Here is a 9,410-nt window from a genome sequence, read left to right on the forward strand (position 1 = left end):
GAACCATGGCAATCTAACGAACCAGTCTGCATTTGATGTAGACTTTGAATCTGGGTCTCCCACATCTCTCTTGAGTACCTAACTTTGATCTCTGTGATCTGATAGCATTGGTAATTTCCCACAGAAAGGTTCACTTGCAGTAAATTGATTTTTTTTTTCAATCAGGGGCAAAAAGCTTACTTTTTTTTTACTTACTACCAGATCAGATCAGATCTAGTACAGACATGTCAGTCTTCTTCCCAGAACAAAATCTGCACTAGAAATCATCTTGCATCAGCTGAATCTCAGAGACAGAAAATGCACCACCACAAAGTAATCAGTAAGCATTTTGTCTACCAGTATGTGCAAGTGAAAAGTCAGAAGAGAGTCTTAGTTTGGCACACCAGGTAACAGAAATCAGACTATGTAACATTTTCTGCCTGACTAACCATAACTAATAAGAAAAATAAGGTGAAGAAGGTAATAGATGTTAGAATGATATCTTCTGAGTCACTGCAGAGTGAAGCAGAAAGTCCTGATGATTCAAGGTTTGTCACTTTCCCTTGCTGAACCCAATGGCACGTTATTGCCAGGAGAAACTTGGCTGTAGGAAGTGCTGTCTTCCATCTGAGATAACAGAACTGGGATCTTTCCCTTCATCAGTGAGCGGTCCAGTAGTATTTTTCATGAGGAATAAAACCCTGATCATAGGCTCATGACCAAGACTGTGCGCAGAAGACTTCACCGTTTCATTTTCAAAATGGCAGTGAGATCTCCCTTCTTTTCAAAGTCATCTTGCTGTGTGACAGTGTGCACATACATTAATTCATTAGTCTATCTGAGGAGCTAGTTCTCTAGCTCATTAGAACAAGTTATGTTTATTCTTCATGTTGCATTACTTACAGCCTTTGTTTTTCTCTGCCTTTGCAGTGCTGAGATGCAGACTCAGTCTCTTGTGGAGAACAGAGTTGTTTGCATTTTGCTCCAGAGAAGGTCAAATCTGTGCTCTTCTAACTTTCTTTTTGAAAAGAAGTGTTACTGGGAAGATGCTTCTGGTGACACACAGTCTGCTTTATAGATCCTGTGGACTGCAACAACTAGGGTGTAATTATGTTAATTAACAAAGACAACCTTTATTCTTTCTCTGCCAATTGTTTTTGGAGTGGCCTTCTGCTGTGGTGCTTCTCCAGTTGTCCCTCCTCCTCTCCCCTTCCCCTCTGCCCATCTCTTGGCATGTGCCTGGACGTCCCCCTTGCCCACTGTCCTGGCACCTTTGGAGAAGCACAGATGTGTCTCCAGTCCAAAATCCTGCCGTGGCTTGTTGAAAGTCTTCCAGCAGCAGGGAAAACTTTACATTTAATAGCCAAATCAAAAAAAAAGGAAGGGCTGTAGGTGGGGGACTCATTTAATTTCTCTGCCTTTAGCAGAAGCTGCTAAAGGATTTCCAGGTGTTTGCCCCCATTAGCCAGGGTGTCTTGTTGCAGATCTGTCGAAATTGCGTGCACAGCAGCAGTCATGGTTGTTGCACTGGTGAGCTAAAGAGGGCACTTGAGGCTTTTAGGCAGCAAAGACGGAGTCCTGTGAAAGAACTAACATATGGAAACCATGCAGACCATCCCCGGCCTGCTGGCCATTGTGGGCCTCATCCCCACCACCTCTGCCAAGCCTGGCCGTAGGAATGATGTCAGTGAGTCGCTCTATGGGGTTCTGGAGAGCAGTGAAATGCACCCAGTGAAGTCAATGATGACATTTCCAGTCCTGGGGGGTTACACGACCATGGATTGCCCCCCTCCCCTCCAGTTCTGTTGGATGTGGATCTGGCAGCCAGACCCTTGCAGTCATGACTTTCAGCTTCTTGAGTACAAGTCATTATATCTGGGACCAGAGCCAAGGGGGACTGAAGGAGACTTCAACTGGTGTGAATCCCAGCAGCACGTCTGCTTAGCAACATAGGTTTTCATAAATACAATATCCACGGCTCTGCACTCTCTCCTGTTTTTTAATTTTAATTTTTTTCTTTTTCAAGCAGAGCTCCATGTGGGAGCTGGGGCCACCCCTAGGACCACTGACCCTCTGTGGCCAAGACACTTATTGAAATGCTGAAGGTATCAGCCACCGGTCTTTACCCGCTACCTCCCAGATGCTGCTCCTCACAACTGGGCAGTGGGAACTGCAGTCGCTGTGGGCGCTGTGGTAGGGCAGGCAAGGAGCATCTCCTCTTCTTCCAAGCAGTCACACAGTGCCTGATGCCCTCTGGCTGCATCTACTGGGGAGCTGTGCTGCAATATCTTGGTGCCAAATGGTGAAAACCTGAGAGCAGACAAAGCTCTGAGGAAAAAAAAAACAACCAAAACTCAACAACAACAACAACCAACATTGAACCACACACATTAGAGGCAATCTTACTGTAGATTCAGTTTTGGTCGAAGGCATCCTTCTGAGATGTACCTGGCCTCAGACCCACTTGGCATTTAGCTGGGCATGATCCTGTGTCCTTGCTTTTAGGAGACAATGTATGTGAATGAGGCTCATCCTGCTTTTTGCTTTGTCCCTAGGCACCTCCACAGTTCCCGCTGGGTTCAGTGGGTGGGACAAGAGCTCTTCCAAAGAGTGATGCCAAAGGACTGGAGCAGGACTCCAGGGCTCCTCTCCCAGCTCTGGGAGAGGAATTGACCTAATGGATAAAGCAGGCCCTGGGACTGCTGAAATCTTGTCCTAGCAGGGGAAGGGGTGAGGTTGGGTGGACAGAAGAGGAGTTGAGAAGTTGAGAAGATAGGGCTGTAGCCCTATCCATAACAGAGTCCTTTTCTGATTGTGGTGGCAGAGGACATGGGTCAGGACTTATCAGTCTTCTGGACAAACCACCCAGAAGCTTTGTTTGACTTCGATTCTGATCTGAGCTCATTCAGCTTTTGTCTGAGGCCAAATCTGAACCCACTCCTTTCCCTTTGAAATGGTTTTCCGCTTTTGGCATAAATGGGAAAAAAAATGACTTCATTACATCCCTGAGTAAACAGATCCCACTCCATCCTCAGAAAAGGAAAGCTGAGGATTCATTTTCCTCAGGACCCAGGGCAGATGAATCAGAGAGCTGGACTTCCCGTGCCTTTGAGGCTGACAAGAGAAAGTGAAATGAATAAGGACTGCAGACATGAGGAAGCGGAGTCAGGAGCCGGAGCCCCCACATTCAGGGAAGGTGGCGTGTGCTCGACGTGAGGAGGAGGAGGGAGACCTCCAGCCCCGTGCGTCCAGAGAGCTCAGCTGTTGAGTCAGCTGAGCCGCGGGCTTTGCGAAGCACCGAGGGGGAAAGGGTGAGCAAAAAGCCGAGAGCGTGCATGTGTGAGAGAGACGTTTCACCTCTGGCGTGGGGCCAAAGGAGCGGCTGTGTTACGGCGGCCCTCAGGGACACACTTGCAAGCACGCATGCTGGCTTGCACACGCACACCCTTGCTCACGACCACGTCCCACTGACAGCGCACGGAGGCTGCTCCCAGAGGCCAGCCCCAGTTCGTGACGGTCCTGCTAATGGCCAACATCTGGCGAGATAGCTGGGGTGGAAAGACAGCTGGGGCCAGCAAACACTTTCCTTGGCTATGAGCGAAGGGGAGGGCTGTAGGAGACTCCTCTTCTCGAAAAGCAGCCTGCAAACACTCGCTCCTGGTTCCTCTGCAGAGAGCAGAGGTTGAGCTGCTGTCTGCTTTTATGTTTGTGTCATAAGGAGCTGCTGAAAGACAAGGCAACAGTGTGAAACCCTCAAACCAGAGGTCCCTAATAATAGCCATAATAACCAAGCAAGTTTTGCCAGCCCAGCCTGGCTTTGCCAAGAGGCCTTAGCGTTAATATGGAAGCACAGATATCCTCAACTCATGCTGTTAGGGAGGATTCATTAGGGGATTTTTTTCAAATGGATGTGGGCTGTTTACAGGTTTGGGCACTACACCCTGTCTCGCCCCTGGAGGTTATCTGTGGAGGGTGAGATGCTCACACCTCGCGGAGGCTGGAGGATCCCAGTCCTCCGTGTCGGAGCTCTGGGAGGCAGGAAACCTCCCCCGTGTCTCAGCCTGACTGAGCCTGGGCTGTGGCTGTGCCAAGACAGCTCTTAGCAAACATACCAAAGGCTTTCTGAGCATCGGAGCAGTGATATTATCCAGCTCTGCTGTTATCATCGCCTCCTTCTTGGGAGTACAGGTCGGAGTGCTGTCAGAGAGGGAGAGAGCGATAGAGACGGGGGTATAGAAAGGTAAAGGAAAGAGACAAGGTCTTATACAAATAAAGCAGAAATTTTTGTGGATGTTGTTTCTGCCGTGCTGGGCCTTGGGAACAGCACCCTTCCCACTCTCCCATCATCTCACCATCATTCGCCCTCTCTCTAAGGCACGTGTTGTGCATCAGAGTCCCTCTCCCCAGCGCTGCCTTCAAACCAGAGCTCTCCTCCACCTGGGGTCAGTGAAGCCGGGCTCTGCCCTGGGTCTCTGGCTTCCAGGTTGAGTGTGGGACCGCAGAGGAAGGCTGAGGTTAGATTGTGGCCGTGCAGCTGATTACTCCCCCAGACATGCGTATGCGTGGAGCACCACCACCGGACACTGGCCACACGTCCCACTTGCTCACCACTGACTCACAAGAGACTGGAAAAATACAATCCCACTCTGATGATGTGATGAAGATGTATATTCTCCCTAGTAATACTTGAGTAGCGTATGTGAGCAACCAATCGGGATATTCGGCGGGTGATGTTGCTGCATTGATGGTTGGGATGTTTATGGTATGACTACATTGAGCTGAACAGGGAATGACTCGGGTAGCAGGCCTTCATGACATCTTTGAGGTCGTTCTGGGATGATAATCATCAGTTCTGAGGATACTGGCTCAGCCTCCCTCCCCCTCCTTTCAAGCCCATCAGACAAGCATTGGGCAATCAAAGTCCTGAACCCCAGGTACTGAGGAAACAGGGGAAATCTTGTTGCCTAGTGAGACATTTCTTCTAAGAGGGAAGGAATTCATCCTGGTGGATGTTGCGGGGGGAGCTCTCATCAGAGGTCAGTCTGTCTGGGGCACCATGACAAGGCAGTGGGTCAGCTGCTGGTGACCAGAAAACAGGCAAGGCCTTGCCACCATGTCCCTCCTCACCAGATACTCCTGTGGGGTGGCATCTGGGCACAAAGCCCTGCTGAGGGGCCTTGGGATGCTCCGCAGGGGACCAGCCACCTCCCACCTCAAAGGCTGGGAGGGAAGCACCAGGTCCTCGCTCGGAGCCGGAGGGGTAGCCTGTGCGGCACACATGGGCCGGGGAATTCCTTTCCTTTTGGGATGCTCGGGATGTGGCCTGGGCTGCCAGCTCTGCACAGCTGGGTCACAGATGTGCTGCTCTGGGGCACACTTGCAACATGCCCGCGTCTTTGCTGGTGGGCTCCAGAGAGGGCCCGCAATGATTTGAAGCGCAGACAAGAAACTGCATGCTTCGCTGCTGTGTCCTTTCTTCAAGGGCCCACCCAAAGAAGGGTGGTGGCCCGGCTGCGGGGTCAGCAGAGGTGTCCTTTGTGCCTTCATACCTCACCCCTTTTGCACTCGCACACTTTGCTTGAGGGCCAGACAGCAAGGGGGAAATCTCTGATCTCCTGACGTGTCTGATGGGGGCACTGGAGAAGAAGAACCTCCAGCCATGTTCTTCCAAGCTCTGGTGGAAACCCATTTTTCAGGTGGAGTAGCTAGGAGGCTGCAGGGTGTTGCTGGGATGTAATACAGTGGCTGAGGCTGCTACATTTCTGTCCTCTCTCCTTGACCAGCACAGGTCCCTGTATGCTGAGTGTTTGGGAGCTGTGGGAGCTCCAAAAAGCTCCAGGGTGTCTGAGAACCTGAGTAGCAGGTCCAGAGTGGACCTCCAGCTGCGGGGCACTGCAAGTCAGCGCCACAGAGACATATGGCATCTGTACTGCTACTGGAACTAACTTGCTTCTCTCTGAGCACTGGGGTACCTTGTCAGCTCAGGTCTGCTGCTGGGGAACAAGAGCTGAGCCTGGCTCCTGCCGTAGTGAAACGATGGCAGACAAATTGTGTAGCAGGAACAATGAAGCCTACGGAGATCAAGGGAAGCTTTGAAGCACCTGGCTCCAAAACTGTGGCACCCAAGCTCAAAAAACCTATGTCAGAGTACAGCAAGAGACATATCCCAGGTCAGCTCCTGCATCTCCTGCTTTGCTGAACTGTGGACTTCTGAGGGTGCTGTGGCTGTATAAGCCACTAGGGAGAACAAAATCCTGAGTGGGACCCAAACTGCTGATGGTGGGGCCCAGGGATTGACCTGAATGGTGTGTTTTGGCATTAGGAGATCCAGGTCCACCCGGAGCATCCGGACCCAGGTAGTGACAAGTGAGGGAAGAGGACCCCGGGAGAGGAGAGAGGAATTAAAAAAGAGGTGGAAGGAGGCAAGGATGGCTCAGTCTGGGGCTGGGGTGAACCGATGGCAGCGTTTCTGTTATCACTTTGCAAAAGGGCCTGCTGGAACATCTGTCTGCCACCACGACCTCTCAGGCGTGGGCCAGAGGATGTGCCAGGAGCGTTTGTAGCCTGAAAGCTTTGGCGTCAACGGTTGTCTGCATGGTGGATGGGCGCCCAGGTGCGTGACGGAGTGGGGCTGAATCTGGCTGCTGAGCGTAGCAGAGGGTTTAACGCCCTCTCCACTGGTGATCAGCTTGCTGCAGGCTCAAGCTGGCGTGTCGGCTCGGGGAGCCTCGGTGAGAGCACTCGTGTGGGCAGGCGCTTGAGTTTAACCCCCCAGGTGGCAAGAGCGTGCCAGGGAGCTCGAACCGCATGCCTGGCGAGGCAGCCCCGTTCCCAACCCCAAAACTGTCCGCAGCTTTCTGCCGGTGCGAAGGGGTCTGTGTCTGTGCAGGGGGGGCTGGGACGGTGCTGTTCAGGCAGGGGCTTCCCCCGTGTCCCGTGGCGATGCTGGCGGGCTCCCCAGCTGCAGCCGGGGCTGGGCGCCGTGCCGGCGACGCTGCTCTGAGTCACGGTGTGTCTGCGTGCCACGCAGCCCAGCCCCGCACGGCGAGCGGTGCGCCTGCGAGCCCTTGTCCCAGCCTGCACGTAAACCATCCCTCCGGCCCCCCGTCCTCTGCGTCACGGGGGTCAGGTCCCGGCAGTGGGATTTCCCAGCGTTTGCGTGCAGACAAACCTCCCCGCAGCTGGATATAGTCCCCAGGGCACAGCTCGGGATCAGGCAGGAGTCCCAGGATGGGCGATGGGGCTACACGGACCCCTGGAAATCTTTTGCTGCTGTAAATAGCGGTGCCTGCTGTCACTGTGGGTCGCTTTGATCTTTCCCCCCCACCACCCTTGGCTGCTGGCAGGGCTGTTAACACAGCTACGGGCTTGGGAGCACCCGGGGGGATCGTAGCAGGGGGCTGGTGGTGCAGCCGTGCTTCTGGGAACATCCCTGGGCGGGTGGGAGTCCCTGGGGGGCTTGGCTGCGTTTTGCGGGGTCTGTCCCCACAGCGAGCACAGGGACGGATGCCCCATCTGGTGCTGAGCCCTCCGTGCGGTGCCTCGCATCCGCAGCATCCAGCCAGTGTGGCAGATGCCTGGGTTGCAGGTAAGACGTGGGGGCAGCAGGGAACTGGCTGAATTTGGCTCTCTGGGTGTGTGAAAGGAGGGTGCCCCCCCACCCCCTTCCCCTGAACCGCATCTCACTCGCTGCGGGTGGGAGGGAGGAAGGAATATTTTGGCATCGGCCGTGCACGGATGCCAAACAAGCAGCCAGCAGAAAGGCAAATATTTTGGCTGCCCCAACACATCTGTTTAGAAGCAGCTCAACCCCAATTTTAAACAAAAATGGGGAAGAAAAGACATTAATTGAAGACATGTCCCGAGGAACGCCAGCCCTTGGCTGGGGCCCAGCATTGGCAGCTTTGCTGGGAGATCGTGTGTCACACAGATGAGGCGATAGCCCGGGCTCCGTTGCGAGCCCCCCTCGCTGCTTTTGGGCAGGTCGCACGTGCCCTGCGGAAGCAGAGGGAGGCTGTGCACGGCTGTGCGGACACACAGCGCTCTCGTGGGGGTCCGTCTGCTCCCAGCATCACTCCTCCGCACCGCCCTGCCGCATCCTGGCACAGCACCGTCCTTTTGTTTGGGGCGTAGGGCTCCATCTCAGCGGTTGGTAGCTCCCATCCTGCTCCCGCTTCGTTTTTCATGGGAAGGATCCAACCCCAGGGATCCTGAAATGGATCAGCTGTTTTCCCGGCAGCCCCTGGCTCTGTGTGTGGGACTGGGATTACCAGATTGGGAACAGCTGATCCCAAGGCTGTTGACAAACCCATTAAGAATTGGTGAAGCTTTGACACTGCTCTTCTGATAGCCTCCTTTGACTGACTTTGGACATTGCCAGATATCTGCGTTTGAGATTTTGGGGTTGTAAATCTCTGGGGGTTGGAACTGGATGATCTTGAAGGTCTCTTCCAACCCAGACCATTCTCCGATTCTGCTGCGCCCAGAGGCAGAGCTGCAGAAACAGCTTCAGGTGGGAAACTGGTGCGAGGAGTAGAAATGGGAGGTCCCTGAGCTTTCCATGCGCTTCTTCAGCGAGCTCTGCAGCCCCTCCTGAGCTCGGTGGTGTGGCAGGTACCTGCTAAACTCACGGGTGAGGGTTACCTGAGCTATGGTGACGGAAAGGCACACTCCCCCAGGTCCCTCTGTGCTGCAGCACCCAGTAGGGGGTTGAAGCCCCCAGAGACGGGTCTGGGCTTCCCAGCGGGGCCCCCTTTGGGTGGCAAGGCTCGGCGGTGTCACCAGGGCTGCCCTGGTGCCAGCCGGGGGGACATGCCCACGGACCCCCTGTCCCTGCTGGGGCCGGTCGTGCTCTGGCAAGAAGAAAGGCGATGGTTAACTGCAGCGCCCTCGTGGTTCTTGCACGGCCTCCTCCGCTGTATGCAGCCGGCGTCCGGGATGTAATAAGCACTGATGCTGGCTTCCCGGGCGGAGGCGAGGGGGGCAGGGAGTGTCTCGGAGGAAACCCTCGGCTCATGTCAATCAGCGCAACTTTTTATTTTACAGATCACGCTGCACAGCGCTTCCAAGTATGAACAAACCTAAACGGAGACAGCTGGCAGGGGCTCTCGTCATCTAACTCCTTCCAGATGTGCGGTCGCATGCCGCTGTTTCTGACTAATGACATCTCCGAGGAAATCCCTGGGGACGCGGTGGTGATGGGGCGGGAGAGGGGCACGCCAGGAACCTGTTGGTGGGCCGACAGCATCGGCTCCCCGGGGGGCTGCTGCCTGGAGCCCCTGCCCGGAGGGGCCCCCGATGCCCCTTTTTGGGATCAGCAGGGCTTGGTGGATCGCACAGGGGCTGCTCCTGCCCCACGGAGCACCTGGGCATCTCTCTTCGGGTGGATACAGCTACTTAATCCAGAGCTGTGTCCTGTGGAGATAGCTGCT

The 9,410-nt window shown here is 54.3% G+C and overlaps 1 long non-coding RNA gene across 1 annotated transcript; it reads right to left on the bottom strand.

The window, feature by feature from the left end:
• Positions 1 to 1,963: 1,963 nt before the first annotated feature.
• Positions 1,964 to 4,897, bottom strand: LOC121067781. The gene is made up of 3 exons (XR_005818445.1): positions 4,332 to 4,897; positions 4,092 to 4,176; positions 1,964 to 2,307 (listed from the first exon to the last, which is right to left on the bottom strand). It is a non-coding gene; the product is annotated as an uncharacterized LOC121067781 (long non-coding RNA).
• Positions 4,898 to 9,410: the final 4,513 nt, after the last annotated feature.

This window comes from Cygnus olor, chromosome 3, assembly GCF_009769625.2.
Source record: "Cygnus olor isolate bCygOlo1 chromosome 3, bCygOlo1.pri.v2, whole genome shotgun sequence".
NCBI classification, from domain to species: domain Eukaryota; kingdom Metazoa; phylum Chordata; class Aves; order Anseriformes; family Anatidae; genus Cygnus; species Cygnus olor.